At 38.6% G+C, this 17,086-nt stretch overlaps 1 protein-coding gene across 2 annotated transcripts in view; it reads right to left on the bottom strand.

The window, feature by feature from the left end:
- dnm1a (dynamin 1a) overlaps positions 1-17,086 on the bottom strand; it is a 123,659-nt gene that overhangs the window by 99,505 nt on the left and 7,068 nt on the right. The window lies entirely within an intron of this gene.

Below are 17,086 nucleotides of genomic sequence, written 5' to 3'. Positions count from 1 at the left end.
CCCCCAGAAGAGCCTAACAGCGTGTCCTCCAGATCTGCTTTCTGTGATCATGTGTCCTCCTGCTCGTCACTCTCACTGTGAGCTGCTGAATCTGATCCGTCCAGATGGCTGAGCTGCAGGTTCATCAACACACGCCATATGGAGGAGACACATGGAGCGGAGACACCCTCACTGCCGGCCAATCACAGCCACAGTCAGTCAGTTACAGCAGTCAATCGCAGCAGCCAATCACAGCCACAGTCAGTCAATCACAGTTAGATAGTCACAGGCAGTCAGCCAATCACAGCCAGCCAGTCATAGTCAGCCAATCACAGTCAAACAATCACAGCCAGCCAGTCATAGCCAGCCAATCACAGTCAACCGATTACAGCCCCCGATCTCAGTCAGCCAATCACAATCAGCCAGCCAATCACAGTCAACTGATCACAGTCCAACAATCACAGTCAGCCAATCATAGCCAGCCAACCACAGTCAACTGATCACAGTCAAACAATTACAGTCAGCCAGTCTTAGCCAGCCAATCACAGTAAACTGATCACAGTCAAAAAATCACAGTCAGCCAATCATAGTCAGCCAATCACAGTCAACCGATTACAGTCAAACAATCACAGACACCCGATCACAAGACACCCAATCACAGGCAAACAATCACAGTCAGCCAATCACAATCAACTGATCACAGGCAAACAATCACAGTCAGCCAGTCATAGCCAGCCAATCACAGTCAACCGATTACAGCCCCCGATCTCAGTCAGCCAATCATAGCCAGCCAATCACAGTCGAACAATCACAGTCAGCCAGCCAATCACAGTCAACTGATCACAGTCCAACAATCACAGTCAGCCAATCATAGCCAGCCAACCACAGTCAACTGATCACAGTCAAACAATTACAGTCAGCCAATTAGTCAGCCAATCATAGCCAGCCAATCACAGTCAACCGATCACAGTCAGCCAATCACAGTAAACTGATCACAGTCAAAAAATCACAGTCAGCCAATTACAGTCAGCCAGTCATAGCCAGCCAATCACAGTCAACCGAATACAACCCCGATCTCAGTCAGCCAATCACAGTCAAACAATCACAGACACCCGATCACAAGACACCCAATCACAGTCAAACAACCACAGTCAGCCAATCATAGCCAGCCAATCACAGTCAACTGATCACAGTCAAACAATCAAAGTTAAACAATAACAGCCACCCGATCTCAGTCAGCCAATCACGGTCAGCCAGTCATAGCCAGCCTATCACAGTCAACTGATCACAATCAAAGAATCACAGCAGCCAATCACAGTCATAATCAGCTAATCAAAGTCAGCCCGTCACAGCCCCAATCAGCCAATCACAGTCAGCCAGTCACAGTCACCCAATTACAGCCACTCAATCACAGTCAGCCAATCACAACAGCCAGTAACAGCCACCCAATCCCAGCAGCCAATCAAAGTCAGCAAATCACAGCAACCAATCACAGTCAGCAAATCACTGAATCGAATCACAGTCAGCCAGTCACAGTCGGCCAATCATAGCATAGATCACAGAAGCCAATCACAGCAACCAATTACAGTTAGCCGATCCCAGCAGCCAAGCAGACAGACAGTCACGGGAGCCAATCGCAATCAGCCTATCACAGCCACCCAATCCCAGTCAGACAGTCGCAGTCAGTCAATCCCAATCAATGAATCACAGTCAGCAAATCACAGCCACCCAATCACAGAGGTCAATCACAGTCAGACAGTCACAGCCAGCCAATCACAGACACCCAATCCCAGTAAGCCAATCACGGTCAGCCAATCTCAGTCAGCCAATTCCAGCAGCCACTCCCATTCAGACAGCCCATCAGTATTGATCTGCAGGCCTCAGGAGTATTGCTGCAAACACACACACACAGCATCAGTTACTGACTCAAATCAATACTGCTGAGAAACGTAACTGAGCAGAAACCCTCAGTGTGGTGTTAAAGTGTTGTGTGCAGTAGCTTCCAGAATTAGAGCTAGCTGATAGTACAGTTAAACCACTATAACTAGCGCTACTTTAGATAAATGGGCCACACTTTACAACTTTTAACTTCCAATTACGTTACTATTAGCCACAAAACATAGAAATTAAACACAAAACATTGTTCAGAGCCATATTAGTTCATTAATTCTTCAATTAAAGGCAAAGCTGACAGAAAGGAAAACATCTGAACGGAGCATACACTAACCTACATATTACTCAGCCACAAGATGGCGCCAAACAGCCAAAAACAGCAGCGTATAACAGACAACGTATAAATATATAGTATAATCGTCATTTATTTTCTTTTCGGCTTTGTCCCTTTATTAATCGGGGGATGCCACAGCGGAATGAACCGCCAACTTATCCAGCACATGTTTTACGTGTGCCGTTCCGGCCGCAACCCAACAATGGGAAACACCCATACATTCTTGCTTTCACACTCATACACTACGGCCAATTTGGTTCATCAATTCCTCTACAGCGCATGTGTTTGGACTGAGAAATGCCAACTGACCCCGCCAAGGCTCGAACCAGTGACCTTCTTATTGTGAGGTGATCATGCTACCCACTGCGTCACTGTGACCCCAAGTAGTGTAATATAACATATAAATCTATCTATATATATATATATATATATATATACACAATATAAGACACAACATATAAATATGGATGTGAACGTATTCACTGATGATTCTAGTATGCAGATTATCTTGAAATAACAGACATTAAATATAGCGACTGACCAATCAGAATCAAGTACTCCAGACAGCCATGTAATAATCAATTCGGTATAGTGCTCTTGTTTCAAAGCAGCTTTACAAATTTGATTGCACATCAGAGTTTATGTAACCAGAATGAGTTTGAGCTCCATTATGCATGACATTTTGTGCCATACTGAAGGCAGCAGAAGATTGTTTACCTCATTATTAACAATGCAAACAAATCACAGCATCAGTCACTCATATACATTTAATGCTACTGTTAATGCTAAACTTGTTCATCAATTCTATCTAGTTGCACATTTTCTCAGTCAATTTTAAAAGGATATTGATTCATATATATATATATATATATATATATATTCTTTGTATGTGGAAACTGTAGCCCACATCAGTTGGCACTGTGGTTGTAGCTACCCGCCGGTTATAAAAACAGTTCACGCTTCCCAATGTCCATACGTTTAGTTTATTGAACACAGTCAAAACTAATCAAATAAACAAACCAAATGTTTTACACAAACACAAAGGACATCAAAATAAACAAATAATATACAACAATGTTTAGTTTAGCATGTTAGCCTGATAACCAGCTGTAGAATAAGCAGGAGCATTTAACAGGTGCCTGTGTTGAGATCTCACTTTGCTCTCCATACAAACTCTGACAGGTTAAATCAATCATGAAAGATCATGTGACCTCTGACTCGGAACCGGAAACAAGGAAATGTATAAGATAAACCAATACACATTCAAATAATATAATACAAAACAATGAACAAAATACAAGCTGACCGATCAGCGTCAGCTACAGAGCGCATGTTTAAACGCTGTGTTACTTTTCTTAACTTGATTCTTTTCAGATTTTGAAATATCTCTTTTGTTATGAGGAACTACACTTTACAGTTTTGAGATCTGGACTCACAGTTTAGAGAATGCCTGAAGTCTGTTTCAAAAACTGTGCCAAAGCAATTGAGAAAAAGAGGGTAAGAAAAGCAAGATTTATAGATGGATGGATGGATCGATTGATGTATGAATGGATCGATTAAACGATGGATGAATGGACGGACGGATAGACAAATGGATGAACGGATGGATGGTTGGATAGATAGATAGATAGATGCATGGATGGATGGATGGACAAATGGATGAACAGATGGTTGGATAGATAGATAGATAGATAGATAGATAGATAGATAGATAGATAGATAGATAGATAGATAGATAGATAGATAGATAGATAGATAGATAGATAGATAGATAGACAGACAGACAGACAGACAGACAGACAGACAGACAGACAGACAGATAAAAACAGTTGATAGATAGATAGATAGATAGATAGATAGATAGATAGATAGACAGACAGACAGACAGACAGACAGACAGACAGACAGACAGACAGACAGACAGACAGACAGACAGACAGATAGATAAAAACAGTTGATAGATAGATAGATAGATAGATAGATAGATAGATAGATAGATAGATAGATAGATAGATAGATAGATAGATAGATAGATAGATAGATACATAGATAGATAGATAGACAGACAGACAGACAGACAGACAGACAGACAGACAGACAGACAGACAGATAGATAAAAACAGTTGATAGATAGATAGATAGATAGATAGACAGACAGACAGACAGACAGACAGACAGACAGACAGACAGACAGATACAGTAAAAACAGTTGATAGATAGATAGATAGATAGATAGATAGATAGATAGATAGATAGATAGATAGATAGATAGATAGATAGATAGATAGATAGATAGATAGATAGATAGATAGATAGATAGACGGATGGATGGATGGATGGATGGATGGACGGACAGATAGACAAGATAGACAGATGAATAGATAGATGGATAAGATAGATAGATATATAGATGGACAGATGGACTGACAGGTAGGTAGGCAGGTAGGTCTACTGCTGGAGCTGCAGGTTTGACTGGTTAACTGTACACATCCTGAACAACCCACCTGCTGTGTGTCTGTGTACATGCGTGCGTGTGTGTGTGCACACGCATGTGACCGAGTGTGTGTATTTAACACACAGCATGAGCAGTATCATGCCAAGTCATCACTGTCCTCTTGAATGTCAGCCCACTGCAACACACACACACTTACACTCGCTCAGCTTCTCTGTGTGTGTGTGTGATCAGTGTTTTCTCTTCCTCCTGATCAGGCTAACAGCACATGTATACAGCATTATTCATCTTTCACATCAATAAGAGTGGCAGATAAAAATCTTTATATTCATCAAATATAGGCGTAAAATGCTATGCTTCATCATCTGTGTGTGTGTGTGTGTGCGTGTGCGTGCGTGCGTGTGTGCGTGTGTGTGTGTGTGTTACGTACAGACTGTATTATGTTATAATGCACACACTCTCTTGATATCCTGTAAGTAATTGAGGTTTTCTGCTCTGTCGCTGGGAGACAGCACAGTCAGAATGACAGTACTTTATTAATGTGTTATACTGTTTATATAGTGACCATGAACACATTCACAGATCCTTTATCTTCTGGATGTGAAAGCAGGAAGAGTGTAAACTGATCTGGTCATGTGACATTGACCAAAAGAGCCATTTTTAAAGGGCTCCTATTATACAAAAATGACTTTAATAAGAGGATTAAACACAGGTGTGTGTGTGTGTTAGCAGTGTGTGAATATAACCCGCCTCTAATAGTCAACATGTATTAACTGTATTAGTTATCATCAGACTTGATCAAAACACTCTGTAGAAACACTTTGATTGACATTCTCCCTTTGTACGTGTCATCAGAGGGGAAAGCCCCGCCCACTAGTGCCCATCTTTCCATCTCATTAGCATAAACAGCAGCCCTGAGTGAGAAGCAGCCGTCTGTCCATTAGCCATTAGAGTGTTTGAGCTGCTGAAGATAATGTCAGCATAGACTAAGAGGATTATAGATGTGGAGTTTTAGATGAACAGCGACAGGAGCGACATAGACTGACAGAAGCATCAAGCACACACTCACACAGAAGCACACCTGACCAGCACTGCTAAACTGGCACTATGTAGCTCCGCCCTCTTCTGAAAAGAGCATAGTCTCATTTGCATTTAAAGCGACAGTCACCAAAACACCACAATTAGAATCAAAGCCTGAAAGGGTCCGTTTCAGAGAGAGAGAGTATTATTAGTGAGCTGAAACTTCACACACACACTCTAGAGACATCATTATTTAACCTCTTGTATAAACAGGCATAATATCTCCTCTTTAAAGTTAGTTAAACGTGTCATTTCTTCTGCTTTCGTGTCTCAGACTGAAGAGCACTGTTGCAGCAGAGCGTCAGATTAAAGCCCAGACCATCAGATTAGAGGTAATCCTGTTGAGCCCGGCTCACATTCACAACCACACGACACTAGCCGATCCAAAGACATGTTGGAGAATCAGCTGACCGATGTCTTGTTTACTGTATCAGAAAGTTTACATGTAGTCATTTAGGACAGGGGTTCCCAAACTTAACGTGACCCCCAAAATAACAATGCCAGTAACTCACAATCCCCAATATCCTCTGAGCTGGTTATAAATACAGAAGCCTTGCATGCAATGGCGCACACACACCAATAGATCCAAGTTTATTCATTGTTTAATTTGTTATGTATGCCAGTGCTGTAAATGTGCCAGAAAGTTCAACCTGGTGTTATAAAATCAGTCTGCTGCATCTGATGCTATTGCTGTGTCTTTAATATAATGTAATTACCCCAGGGCTCGCAATGTAATAGAACTAGTAACTATAAGCTACAATAGTAACTATATAGTATACAGCAGTGTTTTCCAACCCTGTTCCTGAAGGCACACCAACAGTACACATTTTCCACCTCTCCCTAATCAAACACACCTGAATCAACTCATCATAACATCAGAAGAGACTCCAACACCTGAAGTTAATGGGTCAGAAAAGGGAGACATGTAAAATATGTACTGTTGGTGTGCCTTCAGGAACAGGGTTGGGAAACACTGGTATACAGTAACTATAAAGGACTATTTTGTCTTTTCAGTAGGTTATGAATTAAATATGGTCATTCTTAAGGTATATTAAAAATAGATAGATTATTGTAAATCACCAGGCGACCCCGCTTCATTGTCCCCCGACCCCCACTTAGAGAACCACCGATTTAGGAGATGCACTAATCCAAAGAGACTTACAAAATCAATGATATCCAGCTGCAGACCTGCAGACCCACACACAATCTAGGCTAACCATATATGAGTATGACGGATGTTAATGTTATGAACATCTTCTCAGACATCGTCATCAATATATTTTTATATGTATTGTTTATATATAGTGTGACAAACAATAGTGTATACTATTTCATCGATCGAGACGGGCGAATGGGGAACGTTGTTTCCGATCGCCATTCAGTATAACAATATAATAGTTAATCTGACAGAGTCAATAGCAGATACTCGTTTGCTGACTTTGCTGAAACATTTTTTCAGAGATATAAAGGATCTAAATTGGACAGAATAATTTTAAATATGATGGATTCATTATATTGAAGGAAATAATAGCAAGTTAATATGTAGAGACCATTTTAAGGGGTGTAAACAAAAACAATGGTCCCAGTGTATCTCCTACAGCTTCCGAGAATCCAATAAGAGCCATATATTGATCAATAATGTCATGACAGCTGTTTTAACAGTGTTATGTTTGAATTGTCTCTTGTTACAGGTATGAAACAGTTTGATCACAAGCAGGAAATGTTTGTGGACCAATGACATCACCACATTGAAAAGGTACTATAGGTGGGCATAGATTAATCTCACTGTAATCTTGGGATTAATCTAGATTAAAATGGCTCATTTGAATTCTGCTGAGAATATGTGTGCTACCCAAATAATAAGTCTTTGAGAACGGCTTTCTCCAGCCAGGTGGCGCATTAGACCAGGGGCTCATCTCCTGTTTCCAAAATGCATCACAAACTGCTTGAGAAACTGATCTACTATGGTAATCGGTGATGAAAATAAATGATGATCAATAAGATGTACTTGTGTTTACTAACTGTTTATTCAGTTAAACATGAATGTTGAACTGTAGGCCTACATAAGCTCCAAACAGCCATTTTTGATGACCTTAATCTGATTAAAGTCAAACCTGAACTAAACAGAAATGAAGTTAAGACATGTGGAGTCTGCAGATATTAGAGACATTATTGAAGTAAACACCGCCATCAAACTATTACCGTCATGTAGGACTTTTTGCCATATTTTCTGACAAGATCCACAAACACACACACACACATCACGAAATGCGGAAGTTTTTTCTTTCCATGCGGCGTGCGTTATTAAACTCCATAACACTCTCAGCAGTCCTTACTCCTTATTTGCGTCTAATACTTTAGTTTGTCATGGGGGCATGAATGAAATGTTCATGAGTGAAGGTGAAACTGTCAAACTGCAGTCACCCAAGATGACAGGAAACTCTTACATGTAAACACCTTCATTATATTATTGTCTATTAAGGTAAATAACGAGACTACAGATGTCCATGTCAGCGTAGTCAGTCGTGTCTTTAAAGTAAGTGAAAGATCCAGAAGGGCATCCTGCTGATTTGATTCAGAAGGCCACTCTTTTGTCAGACTCTCACCGGTTTGACTTTCATTCCCCGTCCTTCATTGTAAAAAGCCCCCGCTCCAGTTTATTTGTGTTGTACTGGAACTCATGAACTCTACAGGTGCCTGATGTTAGCTGTGGAGCTAACGTTAATCAGATTCACTGTAGTGAACTGCATCCATGTTAGCACGTCACGTTTGATGTGGTCATTTCACAGTAGGAACACACACAGGTTTGAAGACTCGTTCTCGACCCCTACAGTGCGATTCGGTCAAGTATACATCCACGCTAAAATATCAAGGTGAAAGTCATCATAGCTAGCGTAGAATAGAGCCAGCTCCCTACCCAACTTTCAGAATAGATTAACGGCCATATTTTTTAATCGCCTGATAAGAGTCTCTCATTAACACCGATAACGACCCAGCACTAAATGGTATATTTAAAAAAAAGTATAACACTATATTAATATTCTACTCCAGTGATTATATAGTATTTATTTGCTTAATTTTCTAATAACTTTATTAATGATTTCCCACATTAAATACTATAATTTAATTAGTAGTTAGTAATTATAGTAAATAGTCATTTATAGTAAGTAATATATTGTTTTTATATTGTTATATAGTATTGTTAAACCATAAAGTACTGGTAATTTGTGTTACTTCTAGTGACAAATATAGTTCTACAAACAAATGAAATGTTAATTAAAAAATGTTCATATATATTTATATTAGTGCTGTCAAAATGAGTGCGTAACGCATGCGATTATTTTGAAATATTTAACACGTTAAAATAAATGAACACAATTAACGCAGTTGCAGGTTTTTTATTTCCTGTTGTGGTCGACGTGTGTTCAACATGCAAAGAAATGTGGATAAGACACAAGGAAGCTCTTTTGAAGGCAAGTTTCAGTATAAAACAGTTAATGTCACATCATCAGGCTCTCCAGCGTTTCCTTCAGAGCTTCATGCATTTTCGGTGTTTCATTTTTAACTTTCCACTTCTGTTTTAATGAAGTTTGATAGCGCATGGCGAATGGAAAGAAAACCTCCTCATTTCGTGACTCGGTGGTCCTTTAAGGTAATCAGAAATTGCTGTTTACATGGTCGACTCTTAATCAGAGTATTATCTTAATCATATTGATATCAGAGTGTTGGTGTCCATGTAAATGTACTCAGAAAGTGCCAGATGAAGTCACGATCTGTTAAAGACAGTCCATTCCTCTGCCTTTCAGCATGAGCCCTCCAATGTTTCAGTAAGTTTGACGTGTTTACACACAACTTTTATAAAGCGTCTGCTTCACGCTGTTGTGTCAGAATCCTCGTGAAATACAGCCATACTTTAGAAACCTTAGATTAAGCAAATTTGATGAACGCGATCATGCATGTTGAATCTGAAGGGAGTCGCTCCGGCTGCCCTGTCCTGCACGCGTTGTGTGTGTAAGTGTGTGTTAGTGTGTGTGTGTGCGCGCCCATTTCTTAGCAACAAACCTGCCTAACCGTCGTTGTCCGTAGCTACTAAATCAAAAGTTATGAATTGCCGTGAGATTGCGTTGCACTCTCAGCTCACATCATTCAAAAGAAGAGGTCCACGCTGTCCCCCGATAATGTCAACACACTGGACTGTTTTAGCAACTGGCTGAATGTAAAGGAGGACTAAGCAGAACTGTTTCTACTTTATAAATAATGTTCTCATCTCACAGCAACACAACTTTACAATGAGAACAACAGTTTGTATTCAATACTTTATAGTTATTATAATTTTCCATTTTCCAGATCTGTAACGCCTGTATTTTGCCATTTTCTGCAGTCCACTTAGACATATCCTACATGGAAATCATCTTTTTCTTTATTGGCATTGACTGTTTTGAAACTCTAATGACATTAACATGCCTGTGTTTTTATTTCTGTAATAAATACGGCTGTTAAGACAGGATCTTGCTGGTTTATTGTAGGTGTGTTGATTACATGAAGAAATCTGTGTTACAAGTTAAACAATAATTCTAATAATCAATTATATTTAGAATTTAAATAGTTTTTGTCCTGCGTTTACATTAATTTTACATTTGAATAGCCAAAATGACAAGTTTCAGTCTTTTAAATCTGATTAATCGCCATTATTTTTTTAAAAAGTGTGATTAATTAGTTAATTTTTTAATCAATTGACAGCACTAATATATATATATATATATATATATATATATTCCTAACAGTAGCTACAGTAATTGGTCAGTTTATAAGTATATTAATTTTAAATTAACTATAGTAATTCATTTTAATGACAGATTATTGTTTGTTTTTTATATTTTACTATAAAACGATTTTAACTATGACAACATTAAGATCCTGAATTAGTTTATTACACTTAAACCTACAATTAGATGGTCTATAATGTTTTTAAGTCATAAGTGTTTTGCTAATTATTTGTATTTACATATTTTGAGTTTAAAAATGGCACAGATGTTAAAATGATCGTTACGATATAATAATGAAATAATGAGTGAAATGGGAAACCCTAAACTGTCTCGATCGCCATATTTGTGAAATTCAGTAGGTGGCGATAATGCTCCTAAGCAGTTAGTCGCCGTTAAACAGGAAAATAGAAGAAGACTGATCCGTCATTAACCATATATGATTTGCAGAGAGTGTGTGTACTAGATTGTGTGTTTGCCTGAAACATGTGTGGGTCTGCGGGTCTGCAGCTGGATGTATCTCTACAAAATACTGTAGAGTGTGTTCATCTATTACAGTAGGGCTGCACAATGTATGGGTATATCGATATCGCAATATATGTGTCCGCAAGTCACATCCCAGAATATGCAATGTTGAGTTGAATTATAGCTCATCAGCACGACAATTGATCAGAGAGCTAGCAAACATTACTCGTGAGCTGAAACTTCACACTGTAAAGACAGCAGAGATGAACTGTACATCTTGTAAAGGGTAATAACAGCTGACTAAATGCTCACAGAGATGACATGAGCTCTAATGGAGAGTCAGTGCGACAGTAATGGGCCGTTTCCATCCTCATACAGCGATTAAAGCGTCTGGGAATATGAGGAGCAGATCATATAATAAATGAAAAGCTTAATCCTTCATCTCACTCAGGCCTGCTTCTTCTTATGTAACTCCAAAGCACAGAAGCTGAGTCTGAATGTGCCGTACAGTCAGATGCATGTGTGATTTTACAGATGCTCTGAGGCTGTTGATTTCTGCTCTTCTCTGTTTTCAGTCATTGGCCAGCCTGAGGTTTATCCTGGGTGGTTAAGACAAAAGTAAATAAGCATAAAAAAAGCAGATGCACATGGACAGAGAATAACACACAATAAATAATGATGTTATATGGTTCTCAATGCTTTTAAAATTGCATACAGGATGTCCTGTTTTCATTTGAAAGATTTAATAATGTTGTTTTTATCCATTCCTTTAATATAATGGTGTTCATGTTGTTATTGTTGTTGTTGTTGTTGTTGTTGTTTTAGAACATCACATTAAACAAAAGGCAAATGAGAAATGTTGCTTTAGAAACTAGCTGAAAAATATGTTTATTATAAATGAAGTTTTTGAGTTAAATTAAGATTTTATTTAAGTTAACACTTTTATTCCAAGTAATGCAAATAGTAAAATTACTATTAAAAACGTTTCAAATAACTTAACTCTGGTTATCATTATTATTGATTACCTGAACAAAATGAAACTGTTTTGATGAATCTTTTAATTTCAACATTCACTATAATGCATCATGACTAGGCCCACACAGAATCTGTGCGCGCAGAATTCCCCAGATATTTATCCCATCATTAATTCTGTTTATTTACTTGAGTAAATGTGTGTAAATCTATATTTATTCAGTTTTTAAATTAATTACAGTAATATTATTGACTAATATGCAAATGTTGATCTGATTTATGTACAGTGCAGTGTGTACAGTCATATTTTCTGTATTTTAGTAGAGATATTATATGAGAGACTTGCTTTGTTTACCAAATAAAGTGCATCTAATTGGATTTGCCTTTTAAACATTAAATAAAAGTTAAAGATATTATCTTTTATATCACATATTAAGGGCTTAGTTATGATACTCTCAAAATAATTGCGCAGAAATCTGCAGATTTTTACCAAAATTTCCGTCTGGCCCTAATCATGTGTAAAAGTTGCATATGCTAATAGTTAATAGACCTGAGCTGAACTGAAAAAACAGCACACATTTATTGACTAATGTTTACAAAAATGGGTGTCATGGTGGGGCAGTGGGTAGCACAATCGCCTCACAGTAAGAAGGTCTCTGGTTTGACTCCCGGCTGGGTTAGTTGGTGTTTCTGTGTGGAGTTTGCATGTTCTCCTCGTGTTGGCGTGGGTTTCCTCCGGGTACTCCGAAGGAAAATGAACGAATGTTTACAAAAATGAATAAACACTGTAACAAATGTACTGCTGATTATTGATTAGTTATGTTAATAATAGACTAAGATGAAGTCGTGTTAACTAATAACTAATGAAACTAGCTAAAGATATTATTTATTTATTATTTAGTGTTTATTATAACTTGTAGACCTAAAATACCATTTTATTTTGTTTAATTATTACTTTATAACAGGTATGCAAAGGTTAAATTGTAAACATTTCACGAAAATATCACACTTTTTGTCATTCATTTATTCATTTTTGGCTTATCCACTTTATTAATCAGGGGTCACCACAGAAGTTGGCGGTTCATTCCGCTGTGGCGACCCCTGATTAATAAAGGAGATAAGCCGAAAATTAATGAATTTGAACATATTTTACACAAAAGCTTTATTAGTCTTTAAATACTCAGTCTATTATCAACATCCCATTTTGAAAGTCATGTTAATTAATTAAACATGTCAGTATTAAGTTGTATGCTAGAGCGTAAACTATTCAATTAAACTAATTTGCAGTATTTACACCTAAAAGGGACAGTTTCAAGAAAACAAGATATTAAACATTAACAATTAACAGTGCTGATGATCACCAGTCTTCTAATTGTGTGTTGTATTGTCGTCTTTCAGCTTGTATCTCAGCTTTAATAAATAAATATAAAACAAAGCAGCTGCTTGTCATCGCGAATGCCAGAATGCCAGAATCGCGGCGCTGCTGTTGCAATGGAGCTTTCTGTTAAGTGGTGATTGTTAGCTCTTTGCTGTTAGCTTGTAATAACTCTCCCCAAACCCTTTTCCCTATCTTTCTGAATCAAACGCCTACTTTACTTCATCCAATCAGCTCGCAGTTGAAAAAACAAGCCACGCCCACTGTTATAAATCTGTTTCTGGAGGAACTGCGTCACAATTAGGGTTGTAACAATATACCGGTATGGCGGTCTACCACGATTTGAACGTGCACGATTATCATACCATGAACAATTGCATATAAACGGTTTTAACATAAGATTTAAAAAATGCAACTTTTTTTCCGCTTGGCGGGTCACGCTCTGAACTTGCGCACCTACACTCCCGTGCACATGCAGCAGAGATAATGCCAGAGCCGGAGGCTTTTTCGTCTGACCTCCATCCCCCGCCGAAAAAAAAGTTAAAATCTGTAGTATGGGAGTACTTCGGATACAAAAAAAAAAAAAAAATGAACGAGGGATTGTTTTAGAGGACGGCTATCCGATTTGTAAAAAATGTGGGCGCAGAGTAGCCGCAAAAGGAGGCAATACATCAAACATGTTCGCTCACATTCGCGAACACCATCCCTCCGTGCAGCTAAAGGTAAGTTAACTGTATATTTTCCATGACGCAGTGCGTGTCAGTATAACGTGGATGTCATGTAAAACGCGCAAATGACTGGATAAAAATAGATATGTTAATATCAACGTGCGAAAAGCGACTATCAACGCGCTTTCTGCACGCATCTGTGTGGCCTGTTGTATCTGACTGCGGCCAAGCCAGCCGCGGTTCGGAAAAACACAGTCAAGCCAGCCGCGATTTATATTTCGGTGCGCGCGTATTATTATGATTACGGTAATGTCAGCAGCCACACTGAGAGCGCCCTACAGAGCACTCATTTCGCCCAGAAAAGAAATATTATAACGAAATATCAGTTTCTCCCTCTTTCATGCCACGTATGCTTTATTAAACAGTTTATTAACTCTTTATACGACATACAAAAGTCTGTCTGGGTTGCTACAGCAAATTACTTCATCTAGGCAGAACAAAGCAATCTCTGAAAATAGTAATGTTTGTCTTAGGGATAAGGTCCAGGATAAAAATAAAATGACCAAAGCTCTTCCCACCATCTCCACTGATGCTGACCCTCTGGATTGGTGGAAAGAGCATGGTGAAGAAATGCCTCTTCTGGCAAATGTGGCCAGAAAGTGTCTTTGTATCCCTGCCACAAGTGTGCCTTCAGAGAGGATGTTCAGTACAAGTGGACACATTCTCTCACCTCAGCGGTCAAGATTAAGTCCTGAAAATCTCAACATGCTTACATTTCTTCATCACAACCTAGACTGAAAAAAAAACAACGCTTTAAATACATGTTTACAGCCATAAACTTGGTATTGCACTTTTGGTCTCCCATTTATCCTGCTTATAAGGAAGGACAGTTTAAGTTTATTTTTGTCTAATCTTAAAAGACCTTGCGTGTTTATTCCTTCTAATTTAATTTATTAAAATGGGAGATTTTTCAGTTTATTTTTATAAAAGACTTCTATAGTTCTATTAAAATGGTTCTTTCAAATGTTTGTTGAAATAAAACCTTTGTTCAGTCAGAAAACGTGTTCTTATTCTTTTCAGGGTCTTTGCTATGAGAATTACTATTTAATACCGTATACCGCGAAACCGTCAAACCGTGGTATTGTTTTAGACGATTATCATATCGTAAAAAATTCATACCGTTACAACCCTAGTCACAATACAGAACAAACGGTCAGCTTCGGGTTCATGCGGACTTTATGCAGTGCTGAATTGTGGGAATCCTGACGGCTCTGGAGCTCTCCGTGGTGCTGAAACAGGCCTGAACTAAATAATGAGTCAAAATGAAGAGAGTTTCTGCTTAAAACAAGATAAATAATCAGACAATGGAGGAAGCAGGAGAAGCTTAACTCACAGCAAAAACAAGATTATTCTGCTTCCCCCATTGGCTGACTATTTATCTTGTTTTAAGCAGAAACTCTCTTCATTTTGACTCCTTATTTCTGATATTTAGTGTTTGTCCAGAAAATGCTTCTTGATTTAAGAGTGTTTAGATGTTTGGACTAGAAACAAGAGAGAAATGTTGCAGTGTAAACAAACACACACGCTGAAGACTGACCAACACACCGACCCTTAATCAATGAGAAACAGCTGATGACTACATTTCCCAGCATCTCTGCAGCTTTACACACATTCATACACACATATACGTGCGCACACACACACATGCATACAAACAAGCGCACACACACACACATACCCACACACACTAGTAAACAATGAAGACTGTGACTGTATAAACTGTAAGTGAACAGAGACTGTTTCTATTAAAAGTCCACAGGATCAACAGCAAGCAGCTTAATGAAGGGCTGCAGATTAGTGTGTGTGTGTGTGTGTGTGTGTTTGTGTTTGTTTATGTACATGTATTTGTGTGTATGTGCATGCACTTGTGTGTGTGTGCATGCGTTTATGTGCATTTGTGTTTCTATCAAGCATCATCCTCCTGCTCTCCCTCGGGATGCAGATACTGAAGTAACTGAAACTGCTATTCAGGGCCATCCTGCTAGTCCTGGCTCCATAATAGAGCAGATTTCTATTGAGCCAACTGTTAAAATGGCCGAATTTACAGCAGAAAAAAGGTGTTTACAGCCTGGAACAAAGAATGATTTTGGTTCATATAGCTAATATTACCCTTCATGACAGCTGTGAGGGGGTGAATGTTTTTATAACTCATCTGTTTCCTTAAGTTATATTAAGTCTGCATAATTAAGGGCGTGGCCACTTGAGTGACAGCTGGTCAACACTTCACCTCAGCTGATTCCGGCTGATTAGCTGCTGAACTCAGCATATTTATCCTATTTTTGTGTTGTTTATGTGGCTTTACACAGTCAGCTGCCTTTTGGGATTATTTCCTACAATTATCAGATGATATGGCATGCTATGTGCACTTCATTGTGCTCACAAACCATTCACGTGGCCTCCGTTTCCCAGCTGAGTGAAATTATATACTTATATACCATCTCTATAAATGTATTTGATTAATTTAAGATGATTTATCATTAATAATGTTCTTTAGAGCTGTAAAGCACTCCAGAATGTGACAGATTGATTAGCTGTAGGCTCTAGAACAGTCATCTGAAGCGTTGTCATACAGTGTACTGCTGGAGTTCATCAGTAGTCTTGCATTTACTAACACAGACCATATCAATTAGTGGCTCAGTGTATTACAGCAGTGTTTTTAAAAGACTAAACACTTTATTGATATAGTGTACAGCCAAGCACATGTGGTCAGAACACAGGTCGCAGGTCATGACGTGTTAAGCGTTTCTCCTCTAAGTAAAATGCTAGCAGGCGTCTGTAGCTCCGCCTCTTTGCCCTTGACAAACAAAATGGCGATGGTTGGGCGCGCCTACTTGTAGCTTCTTTTGCCTTCTTCAGAAACCTATGGGTGACGTCACGGACACTACGTCCATATCTTCTACAGTCTATTGTGTCTATGTATATGTGCATGTGTTTATGTGCATTTGTGTGTGTGTTTGTGCGCTAGGCATGGGACCATAACCTTTTTCAAGATATACCGTGATTTGGAAAAGTCAAGGTTTTAAAACCGCCTGAATTGTCTGCTAT

This window comes from Danio aesculapii, chromosome 5 (genome assembly GCF_903798145.1).
Source record: "Danio aesculapii chromosome 5, fDanAes4.1, whole genome shotgun sequence".
Lineage (NCBI taxonomy): Eukaryota > Metazoa > Chordata > Actinopteri > Cypriniformes > Danionidae > Danio > Danio aesculapii.
This window is presented reverse-complemented; position numbering and strand designations above follow the sequence as displayed.